The sequence below is a fragment of the Sesamum indicum genome, linkage group LG16 (assembly GCF_000512975.1).
Source record: "Sesamum indicum cultivar Zhongzhi No. 13 linkage group LG16, S_indicum_v1.0, whole genome shotgun sequence".
Classification (NCBI taxonomy): Eukaryota; Viridiplantae; Streptophyta; class Magnoliopsida; order Lamiales; family Pedaliaceae; genus Sesamum; species Sesamum indicum.
In genome coordinates this window covers 2,795,782-2,816,723 of record NC_026160.1, presented here as the reverse complement: position 1 = coordinate 2,816,723, position 20,942 = coordinate 2,795,782, and the positions used below count along the sequence as shown (strand labels likewise).

General features: G+C 33.5%; 1 pseudogene; it reads left to right on the top strand.

Moving 5' to 3' along the window:
- Positions 1,308–2,687, top strand: LOC105178692 (annotated as a pseudogene).

Here is a 20,942-nt window from a genome sequence, read left to right as displayed (position 1 = left end):
TCGAGCATGAGTGAAAATATGCATTAAAATGCAAAATAATTGAAACTGGACTAAACTGTTCATTTTAAAGTTAGGAAAGGGTAAAGTTATCTAAAAATCAGCTAGATTTGTGCGGAGGACTAAAATTGCGACCTTTTTGAAACTTACGGGATTAAAATTGCCAGTCTTAAAGTTACGGGACCAAGAGCGCAACTCCCCCTACTTACAGGACTATTTTTGTAATTACGCCTTTGGTTTTATAATAGTATAGATAACATTATTTCATTTATCCAGTATTTCAAGTCGACAATATTACGTAGAAAATCTATAATTTCATTACAAGGGTCAGCGTAGAAGATGAGAGTAATTGTCATCTAATTTCATTACAACTAACCAAACACAGCAACATCAATTAATATATATAAAACAACCAAGCGAATCATGCATGCATATATTATCAATTAAGCACGCAAACAGATGGATAGTATTTTGGACGAACTTAGATGGATTGTGTAATGCCAAATTTTTATCAAGCTTGCAGTCAAACCGTATCTTTGATTTTTGGGAGGTGTTTAAAGGGATTGGTTAAGTAAACAGATAATGTAGAACCAATTTTGTCTGCTAATTCTGTTAACTAATTTTCAAGGAAATGCGTGTGCAGCGTGTCTGGCTGTCGGAGCTAATCTCAATGAAAATGCATGTGGTGATGATCTACTCATTGAAATTAAAATTATTCATGGTGTATTTTAATTAGTAGGTGTCGTTTTGAATCTAAAAAAATTTATAATTACATATTTTTAATTTCAATAAATGGGACATTATCATTTTGGGACTAAAAAGATATTGTTTGGGACTAAAAAGGCTGTGGTTTTGGGACTACAAAGTTCTAAAATCACACTTTTTTGGGCTAAGAAGTCATGATAATTTCGAGTTTTATTAAACTAAAAACATTACCTGCCATATTGTGGTACCAAAAATACGTTCTCCATTGTTTTATAGGACTATAAATATATTTTGGTCGGCTTTTTTGTAAGAACTATTATTTTATTAAAATTATTTTGTTCCAATCGTGGTTGATTTTAAAAAATATGAATAATATTCGGGTTGCATTTAATAAAATTATGTGCGCTGGAAGCTGCGTGCCTCCGTTGCTTATATATATATACATACATACATACACACACAAATACTAGCGTGTGTCCCGTGCTATGTATTTAAATGGACTGTGAAATTATATCTTATCATGAACAAATTATATCTTATATATCACAAAGGAAGTTTTGATCTAGGTGTATCATATTATGAACATAATATAGAAAAAGATTAATATGAGTAAGTACGGGCAAAATACTTTTTTAGTCCTATAAAAATAAGGATAGAATTTGATTTGACACGACGATTATGGTTGGTGTCGTATTTTTAGTCCCAAAAAATTATGTAGTGGTTTTGAGGTTGGGGCGTATTGCTCAGAAAATACGGCCTAGCTCCAGATAATATTGTGGATGCTAGGATAATAGACGTTAATGGCAGGATTCTCGATAGAAATTCCATGGGTGAGGACTTATTTTGGGCCAGGTGGTGGAGGTGCCAGTTTTGGCGTAATTATTGCATGGAAAGTACGATTGGTGGATGTTTTAGAAAAAGTTACTATTTTCACAATCCATAGGGATTTGTGGCAAAATGCCACTCAACTCGTTCACTGCTGGCAATACGTCGCACCTAACTTCACAGAAGACTTATTCATCAGAGTCATCACTACAAGAAACACCAGCAACTGGGATGGAAAGATGACAATTCGTGCAACATTTAACTCAGTTTTCCTTGGTGATACCGACAGTCTACTTGCGATAATGCAAGAAAAAATTCCCGAATTGGGCTTAGTAAGAGAAGACTGCACAGAAATGAGCTGGATCCAATCCATCCTGTACAATACCGGATTGCCCATAGATTCACTTTTGCCTTTGATCGACAGGTATCAAGATGATGTCGGATACTTCAAAGGAAAATCAGATTATGTGCAGTAACCAATTCCCATAGAAGGGTTTGAAGGCATATGGAGACGCTTCTTTGAACCAGAAGGCAAGTTGGCACAGTTATTCTTGACCCTATATGGCGGAAGAATGGCTCAAATTCCTGATAATGCAACCCCATTTCCTCATAGGGCTGGTTATCTTTACAAGATCCATCATATGGTGTACTGGGAAGCAGAAGAGGCACCTTATGAAGACAAGTACATAAATTGGATTACAAGACTTTACGATTACATGACTCCTTATGTTACGTCGAACCCACGGGGAGCTTTCTTCTGTTATAGAGATCTTGCAATTGGAGTGAATAACATTGTAGGGCCGATAAGTATCGAGACAGCAAGAGTTTGGGGTGCCAAGTACTTCAACAACAATTTTGATCGATTGATTCAGGTGAAAACGAGAGTTGATCCAGAGAATTTCTTTAGGGATGAACAAAGCATTCCCCCACAACTAAGCAGTCCCCCACCACCACCACAGTCGACTGGGAAAGAGGACATATATATAAGATTATATTCATCATGAGGAACATGATGTGGTTCTGCAGACTTCTACTACATGCTTTCTTTACTTTCATTTCCTTACTGCTTTGCGTGCGAATAAAACATTGTAGATTGTTAAAATAGGTGACTGGCTTGCCAATTAGTTGGCTCCTTGTAATCTGTTTTTAACAATCTTTTGCAGTTAGCTGGTTTCTTGTAATGTCTGGAATAATCTTTTCCTGTGTAATCTGTTTTGAATAATTTAAATTGTTTAAGTCGATAATTCTCAAGGAAAAGCACTCCAGAGTTCTATAAACACTTACACTAAGTATTGTATTCATATGATTAGTATCGTATTTCATCAATGACGGATGTTTACGACGTCTATGCACTTTAGCGGATGCTTGACAATGGGTTGTCTAGTTCACTGAACAAATTTGTAGGAGTTATCATATGGAAGCCACGTGATATAATCAATATAAATAGAACTCTTAAGGGTGTGATAGTATTGTAATTAGTCTTTTGACTTGAAAATCACAATAGCCTTGTGTATTGGCAGTTGTATCTTGATCTTGGCTGATATAATTTCATGTCTACGTGGTTGTTAAAAAGCCCTGTATCCTTGCATACAGAAAATGCATGGAGGTTGGTTTGTTTTCAAGAAAGTATCTATCGTCCATCATAAGATGACAGTGATATGCTATGTTGTCTAGGTTGTGTACTCTATAGAAGTTTGTTTGTTTGTTGATCAAACAGGACACGAGTTTCTCTATACTTACCTTAACTATTACTTAAAAAAAGTTATGCGTTTATATACCGCGTGCCATAGTTGCTAGAATGATAACAAATTTTTAATGATAATTGAATTTAATATAGATAATTAAGATGTTAAACAGCCGTTATTATATTACACAACAAGTTAATTGCCTAGATAATTTTTTTAAATATTTTCATTGTAATTGTTTGTTTAAATTATATAGAGTATTATATATATTAAAACTTCTTGCCTAAAGTTAAGAGCCCGGCAAGTTGAAGGATTTTGTCAATATTTAATCTATATATTAAAATTATTTATTTTTTATTTTAATAATTAACTACATATTTAAGAAGTTTTACAAATATTTTTAAATTTTCATATTTTATTCCAGATGAATGTATATTATTTTTCGGTAAATTATGAAGAAAAAATATAGAGAAAGAGGAAACTGGATAATAAATTAAATAAAGGTAGTATAGAGTGTGTTACAAAAATCATATCCAGATGTGTTATAAAAACCATTTTAATAATGATTTAATTTAATTTAATTTAATTTAATTTAATTTAATTTAATTTGATCGTTCCAAAAATAGGTTCAAATTCATATTTTGCAGTGGCTTGTAATGGCTTCTCATGGCCCCTAAAAATACCATTACAAATTGTAACGACCACAAAGTAAGCCGTTACAAATATGATTTTGTCTTTAGGAGAAGGGTCATTTGGACTATACGGTCCATTTGGTAAAACCAACGAGATAGGCAAGTGGATTTTATTTTTCTATTCTTTTCGCTTTAAAATTTTTATTCAAATAATGGGTTTGGCTCTTGAATAACTATTTTCTTTTACATGTATACATACTTGGTTTCGAGCATACTTATTACATAGATATGGGTGTTTTCTCATTACGTATAAAAATGTCTTCATTTAGTTAGTATATGCATCTATTGTTGAAATTGTGAAAATTTTCTGTTAACATTTAGTAAAATTATAAATCAAATTATTACTAAAAATTTATTAAGTCCAAGTTACGCTTAGGATCTAATCTCGAAATTTTCTAACCTGCTACTAGTATTTAGTGGGGCATACTATAGTAGTGATAGTAATTTTGACTCACCTATACGTGTTAAGTAGGACATGGTTATAACTGTGATAAACATGTTCTGACCTGTCTACTGGTGTTAAGTGGGGCCCAGTTGTCAGCTAAGACGACATCTTACATGTCTTTATGGGATCAAAAGTTAAGGAACTAATCAATTAAAATTAATTAATTTTAATGATTTCCAACATAAAAGAAATCTCATCAGTCGAACTGTAATAGTTTTGCCACATCTCAACCAAACTAAGTGTATAGCAAGTTCATGTCTCTTTGGTTCCGGTGTGATAGTACATTGCAAATGAGATTTAAATGCTTTAAACTATGCTTCGACTCGCTTCTTTGAAACTTTTGATAAATAAATTTTACCTGTTTTATTTTAACCAAATAGTTTAAAAACTTAAGTTTAAATAAGATCCAATATCTTACAAGTTTTGAAAATATCATCTAAATGTGAAAATTGAACTCTTGGGACTTTTCAAACAATTGCGTAAAGCTAACAAGCAAAAATGTGAATTCCTATTCCACGAAACGTAAAATGCAATTTTACCAAATTATTAGATTTGGTTTGAGAGGATAATAGTGCCCTGAATATAACTGTACCCGTCTATCTGAAAGTGTACAAAAATGTATTGAAGATTAGACTATCTAATTAGTAGGCCCACCAGGAGGCCCACAAATCCGACCTGTCTGGCAGGCCCGCCAAACCAATCCGAACCCGACCCAGGTTCACCCTCATATTTATTCTACCTAACCCTAAACCTACCTCTCACCCTCTCATCTCTCTCTCTCTCTCTCTCTCTCTCTCTCTCACCAAAAAAATCCCTTTGATTCTCCTTCCCCCTTCTATCACCAGAAAAGATGGGAGCTTTCCTAAGCTAACTCAATGGCATTAGGAAAGCCATTGTTGCTTTTCTTAGTCACCAACAGTCTACCACTTTGAAAGGTGTTTCACCCTTCGGTTTCTATCATCTGATTCTCTAATCTCTCTTTTATCTTCTTAACCAAAAGACTTCTGTGTGGGCTGGGGTTTGTTGGGTCTCAGTGACCAAGTATCTGTGAGAGATCTACGTGATCAGAACCTTTGTGGAGTTTGGTTGGTGGTGGTGCAATCGTGGATCAGTAACTTGTGGGTGCGGTGCCTTGTGACCGTGTTCCCTTCACTATTCATTTAGATCTGGCAAATCTGAGTCTATTCCACTTTACCGTGTTATTCTTTAATTATTTTGTTTATGATTATTCTATGTGATCTATAATGTTGGTCTGTATTTGTTAAGAAGTTTCGTACTTCATATTCTGTAATAATTTGGTTAGGCCATTCTGAAAAGTTCGACCAGAAAAGAGGTGGTTTCCACTCTACAGTGGTATCAAAGCCTTGTCTTTGGTCCTCGTTTTGCCTTGGTGGTGTAACCTCTAAACCCCTCCTTTAAGTTTTCTACAATTTTCTTTTTATTATTATTACCTATTGGTTAATCTACTGATTATTATTACTATCACTGTTTACCATGGTTAAATCCTCTAATATCCCACCTAGCCGGACCCTTGACATTGTTGGTATCTAGTTGGGACTTAGGCTGGAAGGCCTCGCTTCTTATTATTGTGGTAATTTTTTCTAGAATTATTATTACGGTTATTTTTCTGGAATTATTATTGTGGTTATCTTTGTGGAACTATTATTGTGGCCTACTATGACTATTGTTCTAAAATACTACTGTAACTTAGCGTGATCCTTCTCTGGTAATTATTTGACACCTGCGATAGTGAACTGTGTGATCTGTTTTGAGATATCTCTCTGAAACTATTATTGTGATCAGTCCTGTTGAGATAATTTCCACTGTTTCTCTGAAACTACTGTCAAAACAAGTTTTTTGAAGTTATTTGTGAACCACTGTCGTGTTCATTTATCTTTTAATCACTGAAATTGCTAAATCTGTGATAATAATTTTCTAAAAATCTCTTTTCTTGAAATTTCGTATTAAGTACCTTTTTTGTTTAAAACATTGATTTTCTTTCAAAATGGTCGGATATAATCTTCAACCTTTTGATGGGAAAAGTGATTTTTCTATATGGCAACATAAAATGAAAGGAATTCTTATACCACAAAAAGTTTTCAAAGCAATAGATGGTAAGTATACTGAAAATATTTCAGAAGAAAAGAAGTTAGAAAATGATGAATACGCTTACTCTTCCATTATTTTAAACCTGTCTGACACTGTCCCTAGGAAAGTAGGAGAGCAAAATTCTTCAAAAGAACTTTGAGAAAAATTAGAAGAATTATACACTGAAACATCATTACCAAGTAAGCTTTTTCTGTTACAAAATTTTTTGTTATATAAACTTGACTTACTAAAAATACTGATGAAAATCTTGATGATTTCACTAAGTTAATTTAAGATATTAAACACACTAGTGATAAAAATATAGTTGAGTACTCCCCTATTATTTTGCTTAATGCTATTCCTGAAATATATTCTGATATAAAGGCAGCCATAAAATATGGTAGGGATAGCGTAAATCTTTAAACAGTTGTAAATGGTTTAAAGAGTAAGAAGATGGACTTGAAAATAAATAAACCTAGTCAAAATCAATATGAGGTTAATTTTGTTAGGAAATTTAGAAATTTCGGCCTTAGGTATAACAATAGAAGTAGAAGTAGAAGTAAAAGTAGGAGCGGTAGCAGAAGTGAATCTAGAACTAGAGATAATTCATATAAAGAAGATAAGACTAGAGAAAGACGTTGTTATGACTTTGGAATTAAAGGGTATTGCATTAAAGATTATAGAAAACCCAAAAGATAAAATAGAGAAAGACGTTATGAAGATAAAGAAAAAGTTAATAATGTTTCTGATAATAATTCTGGTGAAGTGTTTGTGGACCAAATTCAGTTCATTCTCTGAATAAAAATGAGTGGTTAATAGACTCTGGTTGTACTTTTCGTATGAGTCCTTTCAAAGATATTTTTAGAAATTTTAGAAATGAAAGTTCTGGTTTTATCTTAATGGAAAATAAAAAACTTTGTGAGATAAAAGGTCTAGATGACATTTTCCTAAACATTAAAAAAATTTATATGTTAACCTTAAGAACTCTTAGGTACGTTCTCGACCTAAGTCATAATCTTATTTCTTGTGTTGCTCTCGAAGAAGAGGGCCTAGAAGGTAGATGGGGAAAGGGATCTCTAATTGTTTTCAAAGCAGTCAGAAAACGTAATCTGTATTTATGCTGTTACTTATCATTTAATTGTTGCATCTGTTACTGAATGTAATAAAACATCCCTATGGCATAAAAGATTAGGTCACATAAGCCAAAAGGGGCTTCAGAGATTGAAAAAGGAAGGTATTCTAAGTAACAAAATTTAAAATTTAAAATTCTGTGACGATTGTGTGATGGGTGAACAACATACGGTGCATTTTCCTGTCTCACCCTCCCCTAATCCCTCTATGTCTAATTGCATTTTAGATTATGTACATGCTGATGTTTGGGGTCCCTCAAAAGAACCCACCCACAATGAAAACCGATATTTTTTATCTATCGTTGATAATTGATCAAGAAAAATTTTCGTTTTCTTATTAAAGCACAAATCTGAAGCTTTCGAAAAATTTGAAAAATGAAAAACTTTGGCGGAAAACCAAATGGGAAAAAAGTTGAAATCTCTTCGAATTGACAGTGGTCTTGAATTTTGTAATCAAATTATGTGATAAATTTGGAATTAAACGACACAAGAACAATCCCTATACCCCTCAACAAAACGGTGTTGTTGAACGCATGAACCGAACTTTGCTTGAAAAGGTTAGATGTATATTAGTTAGTTCTGGTTTACAAAAATCCTTTTGGGGAAAAGCTATTTTGACAGCTGCCCATTTAATAAATTTATCATCTTCTATGCCATTATTTGGAAAATCCCCTAAAACTATTTGGTCTGGAAAACAATCTGATGTTTTTTCTCTTCGTGTATTTGGGTGCTCTACTTTTGTTCATCAAAATTCTGAGAAATTAGAGTCTAGATCTCTAAAATGTATTTTTATTGGTTATCGAGAAGGGGTAAAAGGTTATAGACTATGGGTACGTAGTCAACCAGGTTTTAAAGTTCTCATAAGTAGAGATGTCACTTTCAACGAAAACGAAATGCCTTGCCTTACTAAAACAGAAATATAACATAAAGAATCCGCTTTCAACAAGGTGGAGGGAAATACTAAGGATAACCAACAGGGGGAAGATGTTAGAGAGAATTTTGAAGAACAAAACTTAGAGTTTCCTGAAAACACGAATGCAGAAAACACTCTCGAAAACTATCAATTAGCTAGAGATAGAAGTAGGAGACAACTTAGGATTCTCTCTAAGCTTAAAGACTTTCACATAGCCCTTAATGCTGAAATTTCTAAACCTACTAACATTGATGAAGCAATGAAATCAAAAGAATGGTTAAGTGCCATGAATGAAGAAATGGAATCGCTAAAAGATAATAGAACTCGGGTTCTAGTTCCAAAACCAATAAACTGTTCTATAGTTGACTGTAAATGGATTTTTAAAGTTAAACAAGAAAATCCCATAAAATATAAAGCTAGACTAGTAGCTAAAGAGTTCACACAAAAGGAAGGAATTGACTATAATGAGATTCTTTTCTCCTGTGGTTAAGTATACTACTGTCCGTATCATACTTGCTCTTACTGCACATTATAATTGGGAATTAATATAAATGGATGTGAAAACTGTCTTTTTACATGGTGATTTAGATGAAAACATTTACATGCATCAACCAATTGGTTTCTTTGATATGTTCAAACCTAATTATGTGTGCTTATTGAAAAAGTCCTTATATGGTCTAAAGCAATCTCCTAAAGTGGAACAAAAGATTCGATTTATTTATGCTTTCATTAAATTTCAAAAGAAGCTATTATGATCATTGTCTTTATTTTAAGCATATGGATGACATACCTATTTTTCTTGTGTTATATGTTGATGATACTTATTTCTAGTCCTAGTCACAAACTTACTGATTGCTTGCGCAAAAAGATCTTTGTAAATATTTTGAAATGAAAAATCTTGGTGATGCCAAAAGAATTCTTGGTATGGATATTACAAGAAATAGAGAAAAATCCACAATACTTACAAATAAAAAAACCTACATTCAGTCCATTTTAAAAAGGTTTCAATGGAGAACTCAAAACCTATTTCTGTACCTCTAGTTGCTCACTACCAACTGTGTAAAGATCAAAGTCCTAAAACCGAACTTGAAAAAGAAAAATGGACAAAATACCTTATTAAAATATTATTGGCTCTATTATGTTCCTTATGGTTTGCACTAGACCCGGCATTGCCTATGCCATTAGTTGTCTTAGTAGGTACATGTCCAATCCTGGTCCTCCTCATTGGGAGGCTCTAAAATGGCCACTTAGATGCCTACGTGGTTTTGAAAATTTTGAAATAAAATTCTCTTAATTTTCTGATAACATTCATCTTGTTGGATATGTGGACTCTAACTATGCGAATTATAGGGATAGTAGGAAATCTTCCACATCTTACATATATACACTTTGTGGCCATGCATAAGATGGAAATCCCAACTTCAATATATAGTTGCATTATCTACTATTGCAGCTGAATACATTGCCACCACTGAAGCCTTTAAAGAGGCAATTTGGTTAGATAGTTTAATAAAAGAAATAGGTTTTCTTAACAACAAAGTTATGGTTTTTTCTGACAGTCAATCCTCAATTCAACTCTGCAAAAATCCTGTATTGCACGATAGAACTAAACACATTGACGTTAGATACCACTTCATTCAGCACATTGTAGGAAAAGAAGTCATAAAGTTAGAAAAGATAAAATCAGAAGAAAACCCAGCAGATATGGACACTAAATGCTTACCTCTAGAGAAATTCATCACATGCATGAGAATCTTAAATCTGATGTTTTGACTAACACATGCTCTATCAAAGATTTGTTCGAATTTGCAGGTACACCCAATGCGAGTGTTTTGGCTATGATGAGATGCCAGATCCAATTAAAACTCCACACCTTTTTCCCTTATTCTTGGTCTTTGGTCAAGGTAGAGTGTGTTATAAATTATGACCCAAAATACCACTAATTAGTAGGCCCACAAATCCGACTTGCTTGGCAGGCCCACCAAACCGACCCGAACTCGAGGTTCACCCTCATATTTATTCTACCTAACCCTAAACCAATCTCTCACCCTCTCATTTCTTCCTCTACGCCTACTACTCTCAAATCTCTCTCTCTCTCTCTCGCCAAATCCCTCTGATTCTCCTTCCTGTTCTATCACCACAAAAGATGGGAGCTTTCCTTAGCCAACTCAATGGCTTTAGGAAAGTCATTGTTGCTTTCCTTAGTCACCAACAGTCTACCCCTTTAAAAGGGGTTTCACCCTTCGATTTCTATCATCCGATTCTCTAATCTCTCTCTTATCTTCTTGACCAAAAGAGTTCTGTGTGGATTGGTGTTTTTTGGGTCTCGGTGACCGAGTATCTGTGAGATATCAACGTGATCGGAACCTTTGTGGAGTTTGGTTGGTGGTGGTACAACCGTGGGTCGGTAACTTGTGGGTGCGACTTGTGACCTTGTTCCCTTTACTATTGATTTGGGTCCAACAAATCTGAGCCTATTCCACTTTATCGTGTTGTTCTTTAATTATTTTGTATATAATTATTCTTTGTGATCTGTAATATTGGTGTGCATCTATTAAGGAGTTTCATACTCCATATTTTGTAATAGTTTGATTAGGCCATTCTGAAAATTTCGACCACAAAAGAGCCGGTTTCCACTCTACACAAATAAACTTCCTATGATATTAATATAAATGACGAAGTTATTCTCTAAATTAAACATTAATTTACCTTCCTGTATTTTTATAAATAAATCAATTTACTTTCTTAGACAGAGAGGTGAATTGCTCTATTTTAAAATTACAGGAAGATAAATTGATATATTTTTTTTTATGAGGAGATAATTTGCTTATTTTTTTTTAATTAAACCACCTGGGGATAGGGAGTAGATTTTCGGAGTCCCCGACCCTTCTTTATTATACGAGAGAACAAGCAAATTTACAATGGGGAGTTCTAACTTCCTATCATGCCTAGAAAGCTATAAATAAAGAGTACTACTACCTTACAAAATATTTTTCAAAAGTATAAACAAGGAGTACTACTCCCTTACAATAAATCAAGAAAGCATAAATAAGGAGTACTGCTCCTTTACAAAAGTGAGACCCGAGGCTCAAGGTGGAAAAGAAAAAGTTGGAATATTTACTAATTTGCAATACCACAGAGGGGTAAATTTTATTGAATATGAAATTAAATTACACAAGAAATATAGATTTAATTTCAAAAACTAGGAATCCGGTCCCGTTCCTAACCGTCTAGTTAGTTTTCACCGATCTACTTTAGGTCATATGCGTGATTTTGAATAGAATGGGATCAGTAATTGCATCATTAGTTGGTTGTTTACCCAATCACATTGCAATATAAGAAAATGATTCAATATCTATGAAAACAAATTTATGCCAAAATTAGCACCGAGTTAATTAGTAAGTAAAATTCTCACTGCTAATCTATATTATTTAATATATAGTTTAAACATCCATTGCCCAAAAAAAAAATTGGCCCAAAATAAAGTATCAAACCCAGGAGAAGGTTCATCAGCCCATGAAGAAGGCAGCTCGTTCAAATCATTATGTGCAGCTCAATAAAGGGACTACTTGCGATCCCACGTAGCCCATCGAGGAGGTCCATCTAGCTCAGCCCAAAGGGCCCCCTCCCTGCACCAAAGCCTAGTCGAAGAAGGAACCGAACCTTGTTATAGTTGACCCAAAGAAAGAGCTTAATTCAGAGGCCCCCAAAGTTAATCGATAGGGAGGGAGGTGCCCTCAGGGGAAGAGACTCTACCTCCTGAAGGACTCCTCACTAGATAGTAGCGTGCAAGAAGAAAGCCCCTACATTCGGAGTCTTGATGCTAAGCTACGGATTAGGAGGATCCTTATCTATAGGATTCCACCTTTCTTGCTAAGGTGGATGGATTCCCCTCGGCAGGACTCCTATTGTTAGGGAACTCTTCCTCTATAAATAGAGGGGGTACCCTCCAACAAGCACCCCTGACTAATAAATTCAAGAACTTTGTCTCTTGCTGCTATCCTATTATTCTAAAACCGTGCTCTTGCCTATTAAATTCTCATCTTATCATAATTTTCCATTGTTATTCATGTTTATTTTTATGTGCTCTTAAATTCGAAACTAAATTAAGTATCGGAGTGCTAACTCTTTGTTTTGTAGGTCCTTCTTCTCAGGACTTTTATTCCAGTGACCTAGATCCATCTCAAAGACCCAATGACAATGGATTCGTGCTAAACTCGCACACATCAGATATATTAATAAAATTTAGTTACTAGCTTATATATTTAAAATAAAAAATTATCACACTTGTATAAATTATTTGAAGTACTTGGAATTAAATATTTATTTTTTTATTTTTGTTTGCAACTAAATTTTATTAAAGTTAATAAGTTATACATATATGTATATATGTTTATACAATATAAATACATATATAATTGGACATATTTATGTGTAGATGTTAAAATATTTATATATTTATACATACATATTTTTATGACGAACGATGGCGGAGGAAGATGAAAGGTTGAGTTCAAGTGGGACGAGGTCGTAGGCCACGATAAGGAGGTGGGAACAAGGGCACACGCAACAATTGAGAGTGGGTATGGCGATAGGAGTGGATTGTATAGATAACATTAATTATTTTAAGTCAATATTGACGTAGAAAATCTATAATTTAATTACAAGGATCCGCGTAGGAGATGAGACTAATTGTCATCTAATTTCATTACAATTAAGCACGGAAAATTGATGAATTGTCCTCTCATATGGTTGAAGAGTAGTGTTAACCAAACACATGCAGTAACATCAATTAATTTATATAAAACAACCAAACGCAAATCACGCATGCATATATACCAGTTAAGCGCGCAAACAGATGGAGTATTCCGCGGGTGCCTTTTGGACGTACTTAAATGGACTGTATAATGCTAAATTTTTATGAAGCGCGCAATCAAATCGTATCTTTTCATGTATTAAGTTGGTACTGTTATTATATCCAAACTTCTTGGAGGTATTTCAATGGATTGGTTAATGTAAACAGATAATGTAGAACCAATTTTGTCTGCTAATTCTGTTAACGGGGTAAGGAATAATTTTCAAAGAAATGCGTGTGCAGCGTGTCTGGCTGTCGGAGCTAATTTCAATAAAAATGCATGTGCCAACTTAATATAGTCCCTTGTTATTTATATATTTATTCATACATATTTTTATGACCAACGACGGGGGAGGAAGATGAAAGGCTGGGTACAAGTGAGACGAGGTCGTAGGCCACCATAAAGAGGTGGGAACAAGGGCACAGGCAATAATTGAGAGTGGGTATGGCGATAGGAGTGGATAGTATAGATAGTTATAGATAACATTAATTAAAATTAGTATTAAAAATTAAAAATAAAAATTAAAAATTAGTATAAATAATAAAAAAATATAACGGGTCATATTATTCATTCTCATAAATATTACTTTCACACGCCTCTACCTTTTGATAATTACAAAACACCCTTGCGACATTTCTGTCATTTAGAAATTAAATTAAAGTTTGGCTGAGTCAACAGGGACATTTTGGGATTTCAAAGGCTGTCAGGTGTGATTTTTGTAATTATAAAAAAGTAGGGGTAGTTTGTGTTAAAAATAATAGATAAGGGGTTGTAAATGTAACTATCCCTTATAAACATAGAAGTTTGTAAGAAAACAAATACGGAGAAGTTTGCAAAGAAAGAAATATGGAGTAGTGGGTGAGAGAAATTGTTTTTGTAAAATTATGATATTATTAAAAATTTTGAAAATTACAATTCTAACGAAATTTGTTTTGAGGGGAAGAAATAAATTTAAGGGTAAATTTCAGTGTTCAAATATTGGTACGGCAAAATGTTTTCTTTTATAATAGTATAGATTATTTTATATATTTTTTATAGTTTTTATAAACTATTTTTATGAACTAATATTCGCTCTTGATTATTTGTTTTACCCATGCCAAATTTTTTTTACAGTTTTTCAAATATTTTATTATTTTTTTGAACAAAAATAAGGTGAAATAATAATGTACAGTTCACTGTTTAGGGGCTATATAATTATTTTTCATTTAAGGAAGGTACTTGTAATTTTTTAACAATGAGTAAGTAATTATAATTATACCAAACTTTTGAGAAGGTAGTTGTAATTTACCCTAATTTTAAAGGGTGAATAAATTTTTACCCCCTGTAATATTGAAAATGAGCAGGTGAATAGCAATTTACCCCCTTGTGATATTGAAAATGAGCATATTATCCCTGTATAAAAAAATATAGCAATTTACCCCTGTACTTTTTAAAATGAAGCAATTTACCTCCTTATACAGGAAGGCAGATCGTTTCATTTTAAAAAACATAGAGAGATAAATTATTGTATTAAAAAATATAGGGATGTAAATCGCTATTTTTTTCATAAGAGGGGAATTTGCTCATTTGAGATATCACAAAGGGGTTGCTTATATTTTTTCCCAATTTAAAATCAAAATACTTCAACAAAGGAATTAAATTGCATTGGGTTTTTGAGATTTGAATTAATAAACGGATAGGGGTAAAAACAACCTTTGGTTTTGTATAGATAACATTATTTCTTCTTTTTTTTTCCGGTAAATGTAAATTTTATTAAGTAAAGGGGGTACATAAGTACAATACAACAATCATCAACTAGGTGGATTCCTCGACAGGCCAAGAAATCCATCATAAACGATACATTGCGCATGTCCTAACAGTATAAGGAAGTTTAACACTAAGAATCCTCTGTCACACATCTTCAAGAATAAGTGTACCCAAAGTCCGTGAGTCACGATGAATCCCATCAAAACGTCTAAGATTAAGCTCACGCCAGATGTGATAAATCAAGAAACCGAGTAAGGCACGATAGGACACAAAGATCACATGCTTGTCCCTCCATCTGCTAGCCCACAGTACGTCAGTAGGCCATGGGCGGTTCGGCCAAGGGCAGCAAAGAGTGAGTCGTATCACCCGCAAGCAACTTCTTGAATAGGGGCAGTGAAAGAATATGTGACTGTGATTTTTCATTGTATGGTCCGCACAAAGAACACAGGAGCTATTCAAGTGGGATAACCAAGGCCTGTCCATGATGGAAAGCTTACCAAGAATGGCTAGCCAAAGGACAAATGTATGTCTAGGGATCGTAAAGGGGCCCAAGAGTAGTGAAGACCAACCTACCTTGGGACCCTCAGCCCGGAGTGATCGGAGCACCGTAGTTGACGTCGGGGTCGCTGTCTGAGTTCGCCATAAAATATTGTCATTACCACCGTGAATGCAAAGAATAGAGGGGATGCGTGGGATCGCGGGGGGGCCAACGCCATTACCCATCCTCAATGCAAGCATCAACTCTGTCTGTCAGCCGTGCATTCGTGAGGCTAGGTTCATTTGGAATCTTTCGAATAAGTGGGCCTAAGTCATGCCAAGGATCCTGCCATAAATAGAACGTAGTCCTATCTCCAATAACATACTCAACAAAAGGTCGAATAAGGGGAGGAAGATGGAGGAGTTTCCGCCAGTCCCAGGAACCCCATCGATCTGACACCATCCAGAGAGAAACATCTCGCAGTCTCTTGTGATAGATCCAATCCACCCAGATAGATGCCCTATTTCCACGAATAACTTGCCCCAGTTTAAGTCCCATAAGAGCACTATTGAGGGTAGTGATGTCCTGGATGCCTTGAACACCTTCATTAATACGTTGACAGACACAATCCCAAGCGACCTTTGCATATCCACGAGTAAGAACATATTTAATAATTTTTACTCGTCCCGCATATATGACAAAGACGTACCTACCCAACCCTTGATACGCTGATCAAGTTTGTCAAGCAGGGGTTTACAATCCAAAAGCATAAGTCGCGTCGATATAAGGGGAAGACCCAAGTACTTAAACGGTAAGTGTCCCTCCTTGAATCGCAGGCTCTCAAGCAGCTGGTCGCGAATCACAGAAACTGATCGTGAGAGAATCATGTAACTCTTTTGTACACTAACGCGAAGGCCAGACAAGTCACCAAATAAATCAAGGGCTCGCTTAAGCAAGCATACCGATTCTACTTTAGCCCGAAAAAATAGCAATAAGTAGTTAGCAAATCCAAGCTTGACCAATCTCAGAGGCTCACACCGCCAATGAAAAGAAAAAGTCATGTCTTGATCGATCAGCTGCAACAAAATAAGGTTCAAACCTTCCATAATCAAGACAAATAAGTAAGGAGACATAGGATCTCCCTGACGAAGATCCCGGACCCCAGCAAAGAAACCATGTGGTTTCCCATTAATCCCAACGGAGAAGGAAGGAGTAGTAACACACTCCTTGATCCAGCGAATAAACCAGTCTGAAAAATCAAATAACCATAAAATAGCTAACAGAAAGTCCCGTTCAACTGTGTCATATGTCTTCCTGATGTCTACCTTAAGTGCACATCTAGGTGGTAGTTGTTGTTGGTTATATGCTGTAAATAACTCTTATGCCAGAAGGATATTGTCGCTAATGGAGCGACCTGGCACAAAGACTGTTTGCGAAGGACTAATAATTTTCTTCAAACTCGTGCTCATCCGCTGCACAATAATTTTGTAATGATTTTGTATAACATATTACAACATGCAATAGGTCTAAAATCCGCCACACGTGTAGGGTTATGGACCTTAGGAATAAGGGCCAAGAATATGGCATTCACCTGCTTGAGAAGTCTGCCAGTGGTAACATTATTTCATTTATCCAGTATTTAAAGTCGACAATAATGACTTAGAAAATCTATAATTTCATTACAAGGATCCGCCTATGAGATGAGACTAATTGTCATCTAATTTCATTACAATTAACCAAACACAGCAACATTAATTAATGTATATAAAACAACCAAACGCGAATCATGCATGCAAATAGATGGAATATTCTGCGGGTGCATTTTGGACGTACTTAGATGGATTGTATAATGCCAAATTTTTTTCAAGCGCGCAATCAAATCGCATCTTTTCATGTATTAAGTTCGTACTGTTACTATATGCAAATTTCTTGGAGGTATTTAAATGGATTGGTTAATGTAAACAGATAATGTAGAACCAATTTTGTCTGCTAATTCTGTTAATGGGGTAAAGAATAATTTCAAAGAAATGCGTGTGCAGCGTGTCTGGCTGTCGGAGCTAATTTCAATGAAAATGCATGTGGTGATGGTCTCGTCATTGAAATGAAAGTCCCGAGGTGTGCTGCATTCATCGTGAGGATATATATATGATTATCTTCATCATGATGTGCTTCTGCAGACTTCTACTACATGCTTTCTTTAATTTGATTTTCTTACAGCTTTGTATGCGAATAAAATAATGTAGATTGTTAAAATTGGTGACCGGCTTGTTTATTAGTTGGATCCTTTTAATCTGTTTTGAGCAATTTTTTTCAATTAGTTGATTTTTTTTTAAGGTTTTGAACAATCTTTTTCGGTGTAATCTTTGATCAATATAAAATGTTAAAGTCGATAATACTCAAGAAAAAGTATTGGAGGATTTTATAAAGACTTGCACTAAGTTTTGTATTCATATAATGGGTATCGCATTTCATCAACAACAGACGTGTACGACGTCTATGCACTTTAACGGGTGATTGACAATGGGTTGTCTAGTTCATTGAACAAATTCGTAGGAGCCGTCATATAGAAGCCATGTGATATAATCAATATAAATAGAACTCTTAGGGTTGTGATAGTATTGTAATTAGTCTTTTGACTTGAAAATCACAATAGCCTTGTGTATTGGCACTTGTATCTTGATCTTGGCTGATACAGTTTCATGAATCCTTGTAGATAGAAGGCTTAAATGCAATTTTCGTTCCCTAATTTTAGGTCATTCTTGTTTTAGTCCCTTAAGTTACTAGGGTTTCAATTTGGTCCCGTAAAACTGAAAAATTCTCAAATTTGGTCCCGTAAAACTAATTTTCCCTCTTTTTTTCAGGCAAAATTTGGACCAAAATTGAGAATTTTTCAGTTTTATAGGACCAAACTGAAATTCTAGTAACTTAAGGAACTAAAACAAGAATGGCTTGAAGTTAGGGGACGAAAATTGCCTTTAAGCCCAGATAGAACATGCATGAAGGTTGGTTTGTTTTTAAGAATTAATCTATCACCCATCATGAGATGACACTGATATGCTATGTTGTCTAGATCGTGTACTTTATATAAGTTTGGGTTTAAGTTTGTTGATCAAACAGGACACGAGTTTCCTATGTTGGTATAGGAGACACACAAGTAAATTCATGGATATCAAAGTCTATGATGGAATCGATTTAGAATTTTATATCTTATACTTTGATAGAGAGTTGGCTTTTTGAAAGGGCTATATCTACATGATCCGCAGCGCTATCAGGTTCGCATAGTTAGTTTTAAACATGGTCACATTAAACAAACCAATTAGCATGTTAATAACAAAATAAACAAATCGAATAGTTTCTGCAGCTTTATTTATTTTTAATCAAATCAAATAATTTTTTTGTACAATTCTTTTTATTTTTAATCAAATTATTATTTTGATTTGTTAATCAAAAAAATTCTATCGACTGAAAATATATTTTGTCCAAATAAATACAATGTGAAAAGTAATTTATACGAATAAATATGAAAAGTAGTTAATAAGAGTAAACCATAAAATGAAAGCAACTTTTTACGACCAATTCATACTTTTATAGATTGTATAATATAATGATATAGTATAGATATAGATTAGGATATATATATATATATTTACTCCAATTTGTTGAATGAATAATTATAAGAGTAAAATTTCGTTCTTTCGTTTGTCTTTCTTGTTTTGTCCTTTACTGTAGTCTTGTCTTACTTATTCAACCCTTTAGCTCTTAATTGTATTAGTTTACCTTCTCGTACCACTATAAAAAATATAATATTTAATCATAGTTAATTGTAATAATTTAAAATAAAAATAGTCGCAGTAAATAGTTGTTGACCACGGTCATGCAATGATTGTTGGTTGTGGTATTTGCTAGGGTGGCTAAAATATTTATCATGATAAATATTTTTACCATAGCTCTTAGTCATGGAAAATAACTTTTTCTTGGTAAAAAATCTATATTTTTGTAACAATTTTATTTAACTGTAATCAATAAAAATTATCTACCATGGCTAATAAATAAACTCCAATACAAAATTATTATACTGACATATGCATAATATTTTGAAAATGGATATGTTTTCCAATCAGATTAGACGAAAGTCTGATCGATTCATGAAAGTTTTGTTGCTGTTTTTAGAAAGAATACATAAACATGATGAATTTCTAACTTTTCTCTAGAGAAAAGCTATTATAAACTTCTTAAAGTGGTATTTAAGACAAATTAAAATCACCTTTTTTTAGATTTGACATAATTACAAATATCTTATTATTTAAAAAATTATAAATAACATATGTCCAACGACGAGCCTATTCAATGTTTTCATCAAATTTTTATTGTGAACTAACCAAAATAACCCTTTTGGATTATGATTTATTAGTTGTTGTTACACGTAATACTCGCGAGCATATAAAAAAAATATGATTTACGGTGAAGCGAAAAAAAATTGTAATGAGAAAGAAAAAGGGTCTGTGAGAAGAAAGATACGTGGGCGAGGTGACAGAGAAAAAATATACTTTTAGTTATATGCTTATTATAAATAGGAATAATTACATGTAGACCCCTCACCTATCTTCATTTTACACAAACTATCCTGGTCTTTTCAAAAATTACAGAAACCACCTCTGACAGCCTTTAAAATCTCAAAATACCCCTGTTGAGTTAGTCAAACTTTAATTTAATTTTTTAATAATAGAAATGCCCTCAGGAGTGTTTTTTAATTAGTAAAAGGTAGAAGGGATCTCAAAGTAATATTTACAGCGATAAATAATATGACCCCCTATATTTTTCTATTATTTGTACTAATTTTTAATTTAAATTTAAATTATTTATGAACTTTTTTTTATTGAATCTGTATATAATATTACACCTCTTAATAACTAAAATATTAAATTATTTAATTACTATATTGATAAAAATTAGTTTTTACTAGCCTATAAATTGAAATTAAAAAATTATCACACTTGTATAAATTATTTTAAATTCTTAAAATTAAATATTTTTTTTTGGTTTGCAACTAAATTTTATTAAAATTAATAAGTTATAAATATGTATATAATTCAACATATTTATATGTATATATTTATACATTTATATATACATATTTTTATGGCGAACGATGGTGGAGGAAGATGAAAGGCTGGGTGCAAGGTGGGAGAGGCTTAAGGCCGCAATGGGGAGGTGGGAACGAGGGCAAAGGCAATAGTTGAAGGTGGGCATAGCTATAGGAGTGGAAAGAAGGAATAATTTGTTAAAAAGATTAATTTAATAATTTAAAACATTTTTTTGATAAATAAATTGTTTATTTTACTAATTTTAATATAATTTATATAAATTGCATAAATTATTTGA